Below are 16,521 nucleotides of genomic sequence, written 5' to 3'. Positions count from 1 at the left end.
AGCTTGTTGAGGGATAGTACTGAGCCTTTGTTCATTGCAATATCTCTAATACCTACTATAGTGTCGAAAGTACCGAAGGCATTTGATAAATGTTGAATGGCTGAAGGAAAGAAGAGTCACCAGCTGACATGACAGAACAATGTCTATTTCATGATAACTCACTTCTAAGCCTTTGCAAAGCAGGTTATATGTTTTTTATTAAATTATCTGGTTTGAAAATAGGTAAAATAGAGCCCATATAGGTATTGATATTTCAAGTAATCTGGCATGGTAAATAATTTTAGAATCTTTCTGCTGTTTGCATACAAAGAGATGACTGAATTGGGCCTTGTATTAAAACATTTTATATTCAGAATTTGATCATACTTTCTACCCAAATACTACATCCTGTTTCTCTCTTTCAGGTTCAATTATTAATGAATTATTAATTATTCTAATCTTTCATTTTTATCTGCATATTAAAGCCTTTTCTTAGCTCCTGTAATTTTTTTTTTCATTAAAAGTTTGACATAATTTCATCTAAGGACTAAGCATAAAAGAAGTGGTTCCTGGGATTATAATCCTGGGATAGTCTCTTCTACATCTAAAGTACTGAAAATATTTTCTGTATTTGAAAACTAAAGATTTGTTTGATTTCTCCATCCCAGGCATGCTGCTTGCTGGGTTTCTCATCAGAAATATCCCTGTCATCAATGATAACGTACAGATCAAGCAGAAGTGGTCTTCCGCTTTGAGAAGCATAGCACTATCTGTCATATTGGTTCGTGCTGGCCTTGGGCTTGATCCACAGGTATTGAAGTATAAATTTCTAATTATTGACTTGGAATTTTGTTCTTCCAATATTGCAAGTATTTAGAATGACTGAGCTTTAGGAAATGGATGTGGACACTTTGCACAGCATTCAGAACGACAGAATGAAATTTATTTCATACAGGACTGTCCCCAAAAGATGTTCCCATACTCTCTCTTGGAGAAAGGTGGAGTTACTGTCTATCTAGGGACAGCACCAAGAATAAAGGCTCCCCTTTTCTCTGACAGAGATACAGGCCGTAGTTATAAATAAGGGTTGTGAGAGAGAAGACATCATATTTTTGGTGTGGAAAGCCCTATACGAGTGTTTAGGACTAACTATGCTGGCTCAGAAAACTGCCTAGCATACAGAATGAGTCTCAAAGTGTGCTTTTTTCGTGTTTGCTTTTGAAAGCAGGAATGAATGTTCTTGAGGATTGCCTTTACATCCCGTTCATTCTGGGGCCACAAATTATACATATGGCCAACACCGAGACGGTTAGATCAGCTAGTGTGGAGGTTATGAGCACAGACTCTGAAAGCAGCCTGGCCGAGCTCAAACCAAGCTCCACCACTCACTAATTTCATGATCTTGGAGAACAGCTTTAACTTGTGCCTTTTTGGATGAGAAAATCTAAACAATGATGATAATATTATCCCCTGTGTCATAGGTTGCTATGAGGACTAATAAGCCAACTCTAAAACACTTAGAACACTGAAATGTTTGTTAAATAAAACTCATTACCTGGAAAATTCATGATGGATGATCCAGACAGTCTGAACACTGAAGAAAAAGCATTTAATGTCATTCTCTCTGTGTGTCTTTAGAGGGTTATTTCGTATGTCTATTTTTATATTTCAGGCCCTGAGGAAGCTGAAGGGTGTCTGTGTAAGATTAGCCATGGGTCCCTGTCTTGTGGAGGCATGCTCATCTGCTCTTCTTGCCCACTTCCTAATGGGTTTGCCGTGGCAATGGGGATTTATACTGGGGTAATGATTTTTCTTTGTCGTATGAAAATACACACGGACATTTAGGACTTTCTCTGACGCTATATAAGTGAATGCATAATATTTTCGTAAGGACATCAGAAAATACAATACAGATATTCCAGCATAATATTATGACTATTAATATACCAGCATATAAACATTATAACTTCAAAATATAGTGTATGTCTTTGTAGGTGCTAACTTTGACAGTTTTATAATAATTTAAACTATTGAGGAAGTAATAGACTTTTATTATGCCTGATTCCATGCCAGTGAGAGATGCCAGATCTCTCCTCAAAGTCCATACAAAGGATAACGAATGCTCAACGGTGATCCACACCTAGCACAGGCCTCCTCCTCCTTTCACCAGGCTCTTATGATTATCTGTTCTGCTGTATTTTCCTCCTGCTGTTAGTTCTTTCTTCTTCTTCTTCTTCTTCTTCTTTTTTTTTTTGGTGAGGAAGATTGGCCCTGAGCTAACATCTGTTCCCAAGCTTCCTCTTTTCTTTTTTTTTCTCCCCAAAGGCCCAGTATATAGTTGTATATCCTAGTTGTAAATCCTTCTAGTTCTTCTATGTGGGATGCCACCACAGCATGGCTTGATGAGCAGTATATAGGTCCACACCAGGATCTGAACCAGCAAACTCTGGGCCGCCGAAGCAGAGCACATGAACTTAACCACTATGCCACTGGGACAGCCCCCGGTTCCTACTTCTAAGATTTAAGAGCCATAAGAAGTAAATAAATATGAAAGTACTTGGTAAGAATTTGGTGTTGGGGCCAGCCCCACGGCTCATGTTGAGGTGGCATTGGCGTCCCATATAGCACAGCCTGAGGCACTCACAACTACAGTCTACAACTATGTACTGGGGGGCTTTGGGGAGAAAAAAGAAAAGATTGGCAACAGATGTTAGCACAGGTGCCAATCTTTAAAAAAAATAATAATAATTTGGTGCTGATAAGTAGGCAAGAAGTAAGAACTACTTACTTCTCACGGTTAACACTCTCGAGCTATACTGCCTAGATTCAAATCTCGGCTCTGACTTTCCAGTATGTGATCTTCGGCAAATTACCTAATCTCTTTGTGCCTCCATTTCCTCATTTGCAAAACAAAGATAATGATTGTAGCTACCTCATAGGGTGGTTGTGAGGATTAAATTAGTTAATATATGTGAAGTGCTTAAAATGGTGTTAGGTACATAGTGAGCTTCATAAATGCTTTCTGCTATCCTACTGCTGCCGTTATCAGTGTCACTGTTACTGTCACTATGGCCTTCCTCTTCTAATCTGTTGTCTGATTTTTACATGCCAGGTCCTGATAGAAGGCCTCGCATCACTGGATTCCAATCCAAAAAGTCCATGGCCGTGTTTTTCAAACCTCATGCCGTGGATGTTTTGTTTAGATAGAAGGCAGATTCCTGGGGCCTCACCCCATTAGGTCTTCCAGACCAGCCGTAAATACAGATTTCAGACAGGCTGCGTAGTCCCAACGCAAGTTGTCCATGGCCACGCTCAGAAGAAGTGTTCTGTAGAACTTGTAGCTGTGCGTGTGTTTCTGTTTGGGACTTCACTGCCTTTGAAAGACTGTAATTGTCTAAAGTGTAACCTCTGAAAGAGTGGAGGTTATTATAATTTCACTAATAATAGTAATAATGAAGAAGATGCTATCATAAATATTTAAAGTGCTGCCTGCTTAGTTTTGTCTTAGGTGCTGTGTCTCCAGTTGTGGTGGTGCCTTCAATGCTCCTTTTGCAGGAAGGGGGCTATGGTGTTGAAAAAGGTGTCCCGACCTTACTCATGGCTGCTGGCAGCTTTGATGACATTCTGGCCATCACTGGCTTCAACACGTGCTTGGGCATGGCCTTTTCCACAGGTAAACTGATCAGTTCATGTGTGCTGTTCTCTTATGCTCTAGCGACATAGATATGATGTTGTGAGTGTGGCATATTTCCTTGATAATTGATTAAGGCAAATTAAAATAGAAAAAGCAACTCCAAGAGTTAGTTCTATACCTAAGGAGAAACCAGTGGCTTCTTGTCTTTACTCCCTTCACCCTCTAAATATAAAATGCTCAAGTACTGTGGTAGGTGCGTGAGGGGTCTTCAAAAGAGCAAAGTCGAAAGAAGGAGAACAGCTTCTGCATGCAGCCACCCGGGAGGGTCAGCCTTCGAGACTGCGCACAGAGGGTGAGCAGGTGTTTCAGTGAGCACAAAGGACAAAGTAGTCCAAGTGGGAGGGACAGTTTCTGTTCTCTCGTCTTTAACATTTTAGGGGAAATAATTATTTTAATGTGTATCTTATTAATACTTAATAACTGTCTGATACAGACATATTTTGTTTTAAGTAGTAATAAAACAGGAACTTAAGGCATTTTTTCCCTACTGTTATTCAACACCTTTATTATCCTTTGGGACAGCACACATTTAAGTTCACTTTTTAATCTGTTTCCAAGACTGGAAGATAAGATTTGCAATTTCATATTATTGACAAAATGTAATTGTGGGCTAAGTTTAGCTTCAGATTATTTAGTGGGAACACACCTTAGAAAGTCTTGTGTTCTCAGTCTCTCTGCCCCATGGTTATCCTCCCATTTTATGACTATATTTGACGTATGCCAATTACCTAGTACTTCACCTCTTCCCACACCCTGAAGTTGCCTTACGTCTAGTCCCCACCGTGTATCACTGGTGAATTAATCTTCTCAAAGCATTGTTTTGATAGTCTTACTTTCTTGTTCAAGCACCAGCAAGGATTCTCTATTACCAATTAGGTCGAATCTACACCCTTGTCTCTATTTTAACTCTACTGTACCTGTCCAATCGTACATTCTCCCTGCTTCCTGGTATACACCTTTAAAACAATAGTTCTCAGCCTCAGCTGCACACTATAATTACCTGGGAACTTTTTAAAAATACTCATATGTGGGCCCTACCTTAGGCCACTTAAATCATAATCTTTGGGAATGGAAACCACAGCTTTAGAGCAACAGAGTTTGCATTAAAATCACACAGGAGCAGGGTAGGGAGGGCCGTGGGGAGCGGCTGCTGGGGTTTTCATAATCTGAGGGGTGGGGGTGGGGGTGGGGCTAGCCTGAAGAACCTTCCTACTTGACAATACTCTGTACCCTCTGCCCTGCCCTACTAAATGCAGTCCTTAGACCATCTGGATAGGAGCTACCTGGAGCCTCTTTAAAATGTGGATCCCAGGCCCGGCCAGACTTACTGCATCAGAATTTTCAGAGGTGGGGCCCAAGAAGTCTTTTTTTCTTTTAAACAATCTTACTATACGGGAGACTGAAAGTGGTTAGTTACTTTCTACACATTTATAGTAAATTATTTACTGTAATATCTTGCAACGTATACTATTATCACAGATAAATGTTTTTGACAGTCACACTATTACCTAATAGAGAGCTGTCCTAGCTAAATAAAACTACTACAGAGGTAATCATTTTTTTAAATACAAGAGATAATTGAAACTGTAGGGGAGGAAAAACCGTTTCCCACACCAGGTTCGTTGACTGGGGCCCTGTAATCAGACTGACAAGAGACAGACTAACAAGAGAAAAACAGTTTATTAACGTGTGCATTGTGCTTACACAAGACCTCAAAGATGAGTAAGTCAAAGGAGCGGTCAGAATTTGGGCTTGTTCAGCATTTTAGCAAAGAACAATAATTATGTGGAGAAGCACAAGATAAAGGAGCTTTGAGCTTCTAGAGGCAGCAAATTGTGGGAAAAGAAACATATGGGGACCTAACGGTAGATAAGGGCTTGTTTTAGCAAAGTTTGTGATGTGAATTCCTCTGGTGCTGTCTTGGGGCTGATAAGGGCCCATAAGTGTCCCAAGTTGTCTCAGTGATTAACTTCTGTCCTTCCTGGTAAAAAGGAGAGGGGACACCTTTATGAATGTATGTCCTGCTTTTGGGCAAATAGTGAGAGGGCAGAGAGCTTTTCTTATATCTGCTTCTTCTCAATTGCCTTCAACTCAGAATAATCCTTATGCCCCAGTGGCATATTTGGGGTGACATATTGCGTACTCTAAACCACAATGACAAAAACCCACAATAACTAGTTAGTACATTTTTTCTTAGAATAGTGTGTGAAGAAGGGCTTTATGTGTTGAACAACTTTTTTTTTTTTTTTGAGGAAGATTAGCCCTGAGCTAACATCTGCTGCCAATCCCCTTTTTTGCTGAGGAAGGCTGGCCCTGAGCTAACATCCTTGCCCATCTTCCTCTACTTTATATGTGGGACGCCTACCACAGCATGGCTTGCCAAGTGGTGCCATGTCTGCACCCGGGATCCAAACTGCCAAACCCTAGCCGCCAAAGCGTAATGTGTGAACTTAACCATTGCACCACTGGGCCGGCCCCTTTGAGCAACTTTAATATAATTTTCTGCACAATGTGTTCACAAAGTTTTTTTAATTAAAGTTTCCTAAGTTCTGTATGATATGGGGGAAAATATTGGTTCTACTTACCTCTCTATTATTTCAAAGAAGCTGAGTAAGAAATAAAGATTCTTCTAAGAGCAATTTCAAAAATAATTTGTTTTCAGTTTGCTTTTAGAATAAACATTCAAGAAGGAATGAGTCCTTTACACTCATCATAGTAAGAAAAGATTCTTGATTTTAATTCTCAAATTAAGTTCCTGTATTCTATACATATCAAACCTACTAAAATCAGTGTACATTTGTTATTTTAAAATCAGGCTCGTAGGGCCAGCCCTGTGGGGTAATGGTTTAAGTTCGTGTGCTCTGCCTTAGTGGCCCAGGATTCGTGGGTTCAGATCCCAGGCACGGACATAGCGCTGCTCTTCAAGCCATGCTGTGGCGGTGTCCCACATAAAATAGAGGAAGACTGGCACAGATGTTAGCTCGGTGACAATCTTCCTCAAGTAAAAAGAGGAAGATTGGCAACGGATGTTAGGTCAGGGTCAACCTTCCTCACACAAAAAAAAATCAGGCTATTAAATGGCTGTTTGAAAACTAGATCAGTCTACTCACCCAGCCTATGCATATCATACCAATTAGCTCTGAATCATGAATTTTATCTTTCATATTTTCTTAGGCCCTTTAGGTAAAGTTTTTTGAAGTAAATGTACAAAAAAGTGCACAAATCATAGTTTATGCCTATTTTGAAGTTTATCTCTAATAATGCATACCTTTCTTATAAGATAGGCCCATTTTATTAGACACTTTAAGTCACATATATTTAAGACTGTGGAGAGCAGGAAATATCTGTAAACTTTTCCTTCTGTGTAATCAGATGCTTTGTGTGATGATTGAAGTAAAGTCTTTGTATTTATGGATTTAGAGTTCTGACTGAAGATTTTTTTTATGTGTGTCTAAGGTTCCACGGTTTTTAATGTCCTCAGAGGCATTTTGGAGGTAGTAATTGGTGTGGCGGCTGGGGCTCTTCTTGGATTTTTTATTCAGTACTTCCCAAGCAGTGACCAGGTAAAGGAAACCATCTGTGGGAAAGTCGTGCTCTAAAATGTCACGGGAAAACATTCTGGAACACTCCCTCAGAGCCATGTGAAGGACGTGATTTAGCAAATGACCCCCATTTTAAAACTGCTTGCTGCTCTGTCAGTGCTGTCTGTGAGGCTTAGGAAGACAGCTAAACCTTGAAGATGTTAATGCAGTCCTGGGATTTTCTTCTCCTATTTATATTCTGTACACTTCAGCTTGCACTGTAAAACAAATAACATGAATTCCAAACTAATAGGATATGCAAGTCTTATTTTTATTTTCATTTTTTTGAGGAAAGATTAGCCCTGAGCTAACATCTGCTGCCAATCCTCCTCTTTTTGCTGAGGAACACTGGCCCTGAGCTAACATCCGTACCCATCTTCCTCTACTTTATATGTGGGACGCCTGCCACAGCATGGCTGGACAAGCAGTGCATAGGTTGCACCTGGGATCCGAACTGGCCAACCATGGGCCGCCGAAGTGGAACGTGCGAGCTTAACCACTGCGCCACCCAGCCAGCCCCGCAAGTCTTATTTTTTTAATTAATTTATTTTTTATTTTTATTATTATTCATAATACTCAACTAAATCAAGATATAAAATGGTTCTTTGGGCCCACGGTTTTAGTGTCAAAATACCTTAGATTCTAATACTATCAAATAGATAGACCTTAACATTTCATTAAAATATAGTCTCTTTCTCACCAAGTAGATTGAAGTTCTTTACTGTACATAGTGATTCTTAATGAGAAACAAAGGCTTGTTTGTTTTCCTTTACCCTCTTTAGTCTCTTCTGATAGGTAAACATATAAAAACCTTTTCTTTTCTAAAAGAATTGGTGTTATTTTGAGATTTCAGAGCATTTTGAATGGAATTCAAATCTTAACTGAAGTAAAACTTTAATTAAGAAAATTAATGTTTGCATTATCAGAATGTATGTTGATTTGAATTTTTATTGTGCTGCAAAAAAACTCCAAGTAAAATAGTCTGTAAAAGATTTTATGAATGCATAAAAGAAAATTCAAGGATTTTCTAATTATGCAACAAAGTACAAAGAAAAATGATGGCTTACATTTTGTTGCTTACTGTGTATAAAATGACAGGTGAGTTGAGTAAAGTCCCGCTGTGCTCATCAGGGCAGCGACTATCTACATGCAGCTCCAGCAGACACAGGACATTTCCAGAGACAGTACAGACATAGAAATTTCCAGCATCACTGATCGTTGTGTTGGGAAGCGCTGATCTAGTGCAATCCACACAATAACCCATGAAGAGAATACCTTTAATATGACCATTTCACTGCTGAGGCTCAGGGAGAGATGACTTAAACAAGGTCACGTAGCTAGAACGCCGTAGAGCTGGGTATGAACTCAGTTCATCCACTGCCAGGGCCTGTGCGCTTCCAGTCGAACCCTTCTAAGGACCTGCTGCCTTCTAAAGCAATCAAGAAGTTTAAAGGCTGAACAGGGACAAGTAACGAAAGAGAGGAGCACATTGCTTAGATTTTAAAAATCAACACCACAGACTCCTCTCAGTCTACAGCCACCTAGAGTTTCTTGGTATTCAAAGATTTAGAAAGAAGAACTGGAGAGCATCACATTAAAGAGTAAATAGAGAACCTAAAAATAATAGAGATATCATATCTTTAAGCTTCACAAAAACCCCATGATGTAACTGCTTTCAAGGAGGAGGAAACAAAGCTTGGAGAGGCTAAGTAATATGGCCACTGCATAGCCAATGGTGGGAAAGAGCTTGCATTTTAACCCTAATTTGTCCACTTCCAAAGCCCACACACTCTTTTCTGCTGCTCCGTTCAGCCCTGCGGACTTCTGCGTCAATGACTTCAGAGGAGGCTCACTGAGGTTCCTGAACGGGGAAGCTGCGTTTGTACACATGCTAACTCTACTTTTGTTAAGGAAAAGAAAGTAAATGTTATGTCATGCATTTATGTGCACAGATACAGACATTTTTATTTTCTACTAAGTCCTGAATATGGAAAAATCAATAATTAAAAATCAGTTCTATGAAATAATTGAGCTAATCCACGTTTTTTCTCCTCAAGGACAAACTTGTATGGAAGCGGGCGTGCCTTGTTTTGGGGCTGTCTGTGCTGTCGGTGTTCAGCAGTGTGTATCTTGGTTTCCCTGGGTCAGGAGGACTGTGTACGTTGCTCATGGCTTTCCTTGCAGGCATGGGATGGAGCAGTGAAAAGGTGAATTTCATTTTAAGTTCTTCTTCTCATGACTACTTTCTGATTAGATTAGTTTTTTTCCAGATACTTTCATAATATCAAGTTAATAAAATTAATCATAAGAGCTATTTTCTGTACATATACAAACGTATGCCCAAATGCACACATACACTTCCTTTTTTCCTGTTACATACCAATCTATAACTTGATGTTTTTACTTAAAATGTATCATGGTCATATTTCCATGATGCCTCCCTTATTCTTTGTAAGGGTTGCAGAGTATTGCATTGTATAGCTGTACTGTACTTTATTTAACCAGTTTCCTGCCTAAATTTAATTTAACAGACATTTAAATTGTTTCTAATTTTCTGCCAAGACAAAAAGTGCATCAATAAAATATCCTTGCATATACCACTAAGACACTATCAAGTCTAAGAAGCACCATTATTTTACATGCCACCAAGAGAGAAAAAGAATGCTGCCAATTAAACTATGACATCACTTCCTAATTTCAGAAATGAAAAAGTGTGTTTCTTAAAATCAACAAAATATAGCATATCTTTGAGTGTATCTATAGGATTAATTTCTAGAAATAGGATTTCTCTATGAAAGAGTATGCACATTGATACTTTTGATAGTATCAATTTGCCCTTTTTTTAACGTATGCTTTTTAAAAATTTTTTGGTGAGGAAGATTGGCCCTGAGCTAACAGCTATTGCCAATCTTCCTCTTTTTTTCCTCCCCAAAGCCCCAGTACGTAGTTGTATATCCTAGTTGTAGGTCATTCTAGTTCTTCTATGTGGGACGCCGCCACAACATGGCCTGACAAGCGGTGTGTAGTAGGTCTGTGCCCAGGATCCAAACTGGTGAACCCAGGCCGCCAAAGCAGAGTGCACGAACTTAACCACTCAGCCATGCAGCCAGCCCCTTGAGTTGCCCTCTTAAACAGCAGTACCAATTTATATTCCCACCAACAGTTTGTGAAAGGATCTGTTTTTCTGATCTGTGTACTTTCAATCTTTAGATATTTTGCTAATCTGACAGGTGAAAAATGTTTCTCATTATTGATCTGATTTGTATTTCTTTACAAGTGGAGCTAATCATCTTGTCATATATTTACTAGCCAGTTTATTCAAAAGCCTGTGCCCATTTTTTATGATTGTCTGTTTTTCTTACTGACTTTCAAGATCATTAAAATTATTCATTTCCTTTATGTGTATTATGGAAATTAGCTGGTTGCCATTTATTTAATTTCAAGGTACATTTTTATGGATTTGAACTTGAGAGGATCATATACTATTCTGCTTCATGAAGAAATTAGATGTGGGTGACCTAAACTAAATACACATATATCATTTGGGAAAACCAAAGACAACTGTTGAAAATAATTCAGCTTAAAATAATACTACATGAAAAATATATGTTGATTATCAGTCCTGAGGTTGGGTGTGCAGTGCCCTGCAGGTGAGCGGTCTCTGCAGAGGTCTGTAGAGGCAGGGCTTCACTGTGGGCACATGGCACTCCGTTGGAGGCTTTCACTCTCGGGAGGCAAGACATGTGCAGTTGGGCATCCCTTTGCTGTAGAGGAGGGTGGATTGGTGGGGCTGCCTGGAGCCTTGTGTAGATAAGGGACTGAGGCCCCAGGAAAGCAGGCCGCAGTGGATTGGGCTTTGCAGGCAAGGAGCAAGGCTCTGCAGAGCCCTGCTGCAGGCACTGCATGGGCCCAGGGCTGCTGCGTCCTCCTGGGGAGGCTTGGCTGTAAGGCTTATTTCAGGTCTACTTTTTTTTCCTTAGCAGCACCCGTATTATTAAATTCTCCTTTGTGATTTCACGTAACTTAACATCTGACAAGAGGAAAGCTAAAACATAAACTTCCCAGTATAAATTGGGTCCTCTTATCATCCCTCATCTCTTGTAAACATTTGCTCTTGTCAAAATTTGCTTTTCCGTGGCTTCACTTTCCTTGCAGGCCGAGGCAGGTGATCACACATTGCTGTTCAGTCTCGGGTCTGATCTCGGCTCCCTGGCTCCTCGCTGAGCGCTCACTGCTGAGTGCCTTCCATCCTGCCTGGGCTGCTGACCAGCGCACTGCTCTTGGAGCACTCTGGCCCCCTTGTCCGGGACAGAGCTCGCAGTCTTCACTCCGTGAAGGCATGCCACTGTGTGTGCACTGTGACCCTTGTCGAGCATCTGGGAGCTTGCCTGACATTAGCATTTTACAAACTGTCCCTTCACTTTTGAATGGTAACCTTTTTTAGCATTTAAAAAAATAAATTACCAAAGAGAATATTGTTTAGAATAAAGTTTATTTGATTTCTGAGTATGAAAGCGGTATATGCTTATTGTAGAACTTTGAAAAATTTTTTAAAAGTCAGATAAAAGGAAAGAAAAAATGATTTGTAATTTCTCCACCTAAAGCCAACAGCTCTGTAAACTATTTTGGTTTATTTCCTTTCATTTATTCAACAGGAAAATTCTCAAATATGCTTGTAGTAAGTTTCTTCAAATTGAATTTTATAGGTAAATGCTTTCTGTTGTCACTTGTTTAAAAGTCTTCAAAAATTACAACCAACTCATTATATTATACTGTCATGGGTGAAAAGAGGGAAGAGAATTAATCAATTTTTATTGCCACTCCGTATGGCCCTGTGCTAGCCAGTGAGGGGATATTCTCATTTATTCTCATCAAAAAAACCTTTGAAAAAATATTACCATTTACATTTTATAGAGACTGTAAGTCAGAAGGACTTAAATAACATGTCCAAGGTCACAAAATTAGAAAGTGGCACTGGGATTTAACTCAGGTTTATCGACTCCAAAGTGACCAGAATATACCATCATTGTGCAGGGCACGTTTTTATGTTTCGACATCTATTCGAATAACATATAGCAAGTGTATTAAAAACATTATACTTCCAAACTTTGCAATTTCAGATTGTTTGTAAATTAATAAATGATAGGATAAAAAATAAACAGTGAAAAGGAACCATATCATTTGGAATAGAACATAAAAGAGTAGTTTTAGCAACAGACGTCGAGGGGAAGACGGGTGCCCACCGCAAGTGGACGTGAGCCACTCGCGCAGAAGACAAGGGAGGGGGCCCGGCCAGTTCCGGTTACACGATTCTTCAGAAAACGAGGATGTGAGTCATGTAGAAAAGACCGTTATAAACCAAACAAATCATCTGTTTTTCTGCATTTGCCATAACTTTGCCTGAATTGCCAGCAGCCTGGCTGATTACATAGAAGATCAATGTAATCCCAAAACCCGGAGAGAGAACTGACAGCTTTTTTTTTCATATTTACCTCTGGTTAATCTCCTATGTATGTCTCTTTACACACACACACACACACACACACACACACGTGGATGCACCATAAGCTTTTTAAAACCAGTCTCTGCTATTTTAAATTATGCTGAAATCCAATATCGTTTCCTTAGGGCAGATTCTTAATGCTAAATTTTTTGGGTCAAATAACATGAACATTTTTAGGTTTTTGACACGTATTACCAAACTGGTTGCTTTCTAGAGTTGTATCCATTTACTTTTCCACCAGTAATATGTGAGGTACCTATATCATTACATCGTCATCAGCTTAGAATAATGTTTATCCAACTTTAGCACCACCTGGAAGTCTTGTTAAATTGGACTTGTGGACCCCACTCCCGAATTTCTGATTTAGTTAGACTACGGTGGGGCCTGAGAATGTGTACTTCTGATCAGTTACCAGGTGATGCTGATGCTGCTTCCCTGGGGACCACACTTTGTGAAACACTGCCTTAGAATATTATTGTTTTTAATTTTTATCCTTACTGATAGTCAAAAGTGGTATCTTTTTTTGTTTTATGCCTCCTTGCTTAACAATAAAATTGAATGCTTTTTCATATATTTAGCTATTTGTATTTTTTCTTTTTCTTTGATAGGTTTTTTGTCCATTATCTCCTAAAGTTGAATGTACTGATTATATATACGATATTAGCCCTTTGTGCCTTTTTTTATTGTTCATTTTTAACACACAAATATCTTATAGTTTCACGTGGTCCGATCTATCAATCTCTTATTATGACCTTTCCTCAGTTTATTTTTTCTTAAAGATTCCTTTCCTAGTGAAATCTTACCTATGTTATCTCATTTATTCTTTGCAATAACCTTGAGAGGTAGATATGAGACCCATTTTACAAATGAGGATACCAAGGCCTAGAGATAGTAGATAGAGTGCCTAAGGTCACCAAGCTAATAAGTGGCAGAGCCAGGATGAAAACACACTGTTTGAGTATATGAAAATGATTTCCTAAAGACAGGGTAAAAAAACCTTCATTGAATCACTTATATGGCAGACACTCTCCATATCTTTTCTAATTTAGTACTCAGGCAAGTCCCTACTTCTGGAGGCACCAAATCAATGAGTCCAGGTTTTGGACTGCTTTTCCTCCTTGTTCCATGGTGTAGCATAGGGTCTGAGCACTCAGACTTCCTGGATTAAGCTCAGCCCTACACCTGAGTAGCTGTATGCCCATGTACAAAGTATCTGACTTCTCAGTCTTCGATTTCCATATCTCTCAAGTGGGGAATGATAATAGCAACAACTTCATAGAGTGGAGGATTAAGTGAAATAATCTATATAAGGCAAAGTGCTTAGTCAGAACACACTAATAATTTTTATGACTATCTCTGAGCAGCACAATGTAATAAAAAGAGCATAAAATTTAATCTATGGAAATTGGGATTCCAGTCCCAGAGATTCTACTGTCTAGATGTGTAATCCCAAGCAAGTCACTTACCTTCTCTAATACTCAGTTTCCTCAACTGTACACTGAAAAAAATAATAATAATCACTAAAGAATTATTGTGGCTATTATGTGGGAAAATGGAAATAAAACACTTGTAAACTCAGTGCTGTAGCTATATTGTTGTTGAATTATGCTTTGACAAGCTACAATATTTTATAAAATTTTGTTTGCGCCTGTAGTTTTCTGACATTATCTCATACTTTCCTGCTTGGTTTTCCTTATAATCTTGCCATTATTGTATTCAAATGCACTCACTTTTTTAAGGCCTTTTTCATCTATATTTTTCATCTGTTTTCAAATGCAGTGCTTCTTCTGATGACTTTAACAGCTACAGGATGTTTTTCTTGATATATTTTCAATCTTCTGAATCTTGAAATCTTCTCTCTAAGAAGAGAAGTGTCAGCTTAAGTAGATATTTAACTCATGATGAAACTTCTGTTTCTCTTAACTTTCTCTTTTTGTCCATAATGGAAAGTGATTTCCATTGTTGAAGATTCTTACTAATGGTGCATACAGATAGGTAAAGTGGCCTTAACTTTCAGTGGACACCACAGTCTTCATTCCTCTGAACTCATGTCTTCTTTTGTACTTAGCCTATTTGATGACTCCTTTTTCTTTCTTTTTTTTTTCCTGAGGAAGATTCACCCTGAGCTAATATCCATTGCCAATCTTCTTCTTTTTATTTTTGCTTGGGGAAGATTGTCACTGAGCTAACATCTGCACCAGTCTTCCTCTACTTTGTATGTGGGTCACCACCACAGCATGGCTGATGAATGGTGTAGGTCCACGCCTGGGATCTGAACCTGCAAACCTGGGCCACCAAAGTGGAGTGTGCCAAACTTAACTACCACACCACGGGGCCAGCCCCTCTATTTTCTTTATAAACAGATTCATTTTAGTTTTGAAGTTACAAAAAAACCCACAAGAAGGTACATTGTGGCTCCTCTCTCATCTTTAAGTTTTACAATATATAGGGCCATGTCTGATATTAAATTAGTCTACAGTATTACAATCAAAAACCAAATCGTGGGGCCAGCCCTGGTGGTCTAGTGATTAAGTTCAGCATGCTCCGCTTTGGTGGTCTGGGTTCAGTTCCCAGGCACAGATGTACACCACTTGTCTATCAGTGGCCATGCTGTGACAGCAGCTCACATACAAAATAGAGGAAGACTGGCAACTGATGTTGGCTCAGGGCGAATCTTCCTCAGCGAGAAAAAAAAAAAAAACCAAATTGTGGCCTTTGTCCAAGTTTAGAAATAAAAACAATTTGATAGAGAAAACTCAATATGCCTCTGCCTTCATTGGAGTTCTCAGTACATGAAATACTTTCGAGGACTTCTGTTAAGCCATTAGTCATGGCAACAGAAGGCTAAGTAACCTAAAATTAATAGAGTTGATTTTTGTTCTTTACAACTATGGATATCAGCTAAAGTCTGAACTTTAGCTATGATATACTCTAAAAACTAAATTAAAAAGTAAAATTTAAAGATATGTAGAAGGGTGGCATCTGGACCTTAGTTTGGCAGACGATTCACTGTCATTAAGTGATAAAGGATCTTGGACGTTATCTAATGTAAACCTCTCATTTTACAAATGAGGAAAATTAGGTGCTGAGAGGCGAGTGGCTTGCAGTTGGTGTGTGGCAGAATTTGAACCTCAGTCATGATCTGATTCCTTACGATGTGAAAACATAACTTTATAATGATATAGGAATAGAACTATATAAATAAATCAACCAACCCCTCATATACGGTGTCTTTAAACATTTATAAACTAAGAGGAAATAGAATCTTCACCTTAATAAACATACCAGAAATAACAAAAATTAAGAAAATAGGGAAACGAGGTAATCCTCCTTTGTCAAACTGCTGAGTACGTAAATGAAAGTATAGATCCTTAGATGTGTAAAAATGGTAAAAAAATGTTAAAATGTCGTTCAAAAACATAGATTCTTATTAGTTGATTGAAAAAATCTGTTAAATGTAAATTCTTAGACACTGTTAAGGGTACTGCTAAATTGCCCTACAAAAAAAGCATTATCAATTTGCTCTCCTACCAATTGCTTAGTTTCCTTACAGTCTTATAAATACTAGACATTATTAAAACTTTTTAGTGTTTTTTTCCAATATGATGGCTCCCCCCCCAAAAAAATATATGGTATATCATTTTAATTTGTGTTTCTCTGATTACTGAGTTTTAGTATCTCATGTTTTTTGGCCCTTGTGTTTCTTCTGGTACAAATTACTTGTGTGTATGCCTTGCCCATTTTTCGATTAGGTTCTATGTCTT

General features: G+C 38.7%; 1 pseudogene; it reads left to right on the top strand.

Moving 5' to 3' along the window:
- The window catches only part of LOC139043313 (sodium/hydrogen exchanger 9B2-like), a 52,073-nt pseudogene that overhangs the window by 26,902 nt on the left and 8,650 nt on the right, over window positions 1–16,521 (top strand).

This window comes from Equus asinus, unplaced genomic scaffold (genome assembly GCF_041296235.1).
Source record: "Equus asinus isolate D_3611 breed Donkey unplaced genomic scaffold, EquAss-T2T_v2 contig_2, whole genome shotgun sequence".
Taxonomy (NCBI): Eukaryota; Metazoa; Chordata; class Mammalia; order Perissodactyla; family Equidae; genus Equus; species Equus asinus.
The sequence above is the reverse complement of the archived record's forward strand: the minus strand, read 5'-3'. Positions and strand labels throughout refer to the sequence as shown.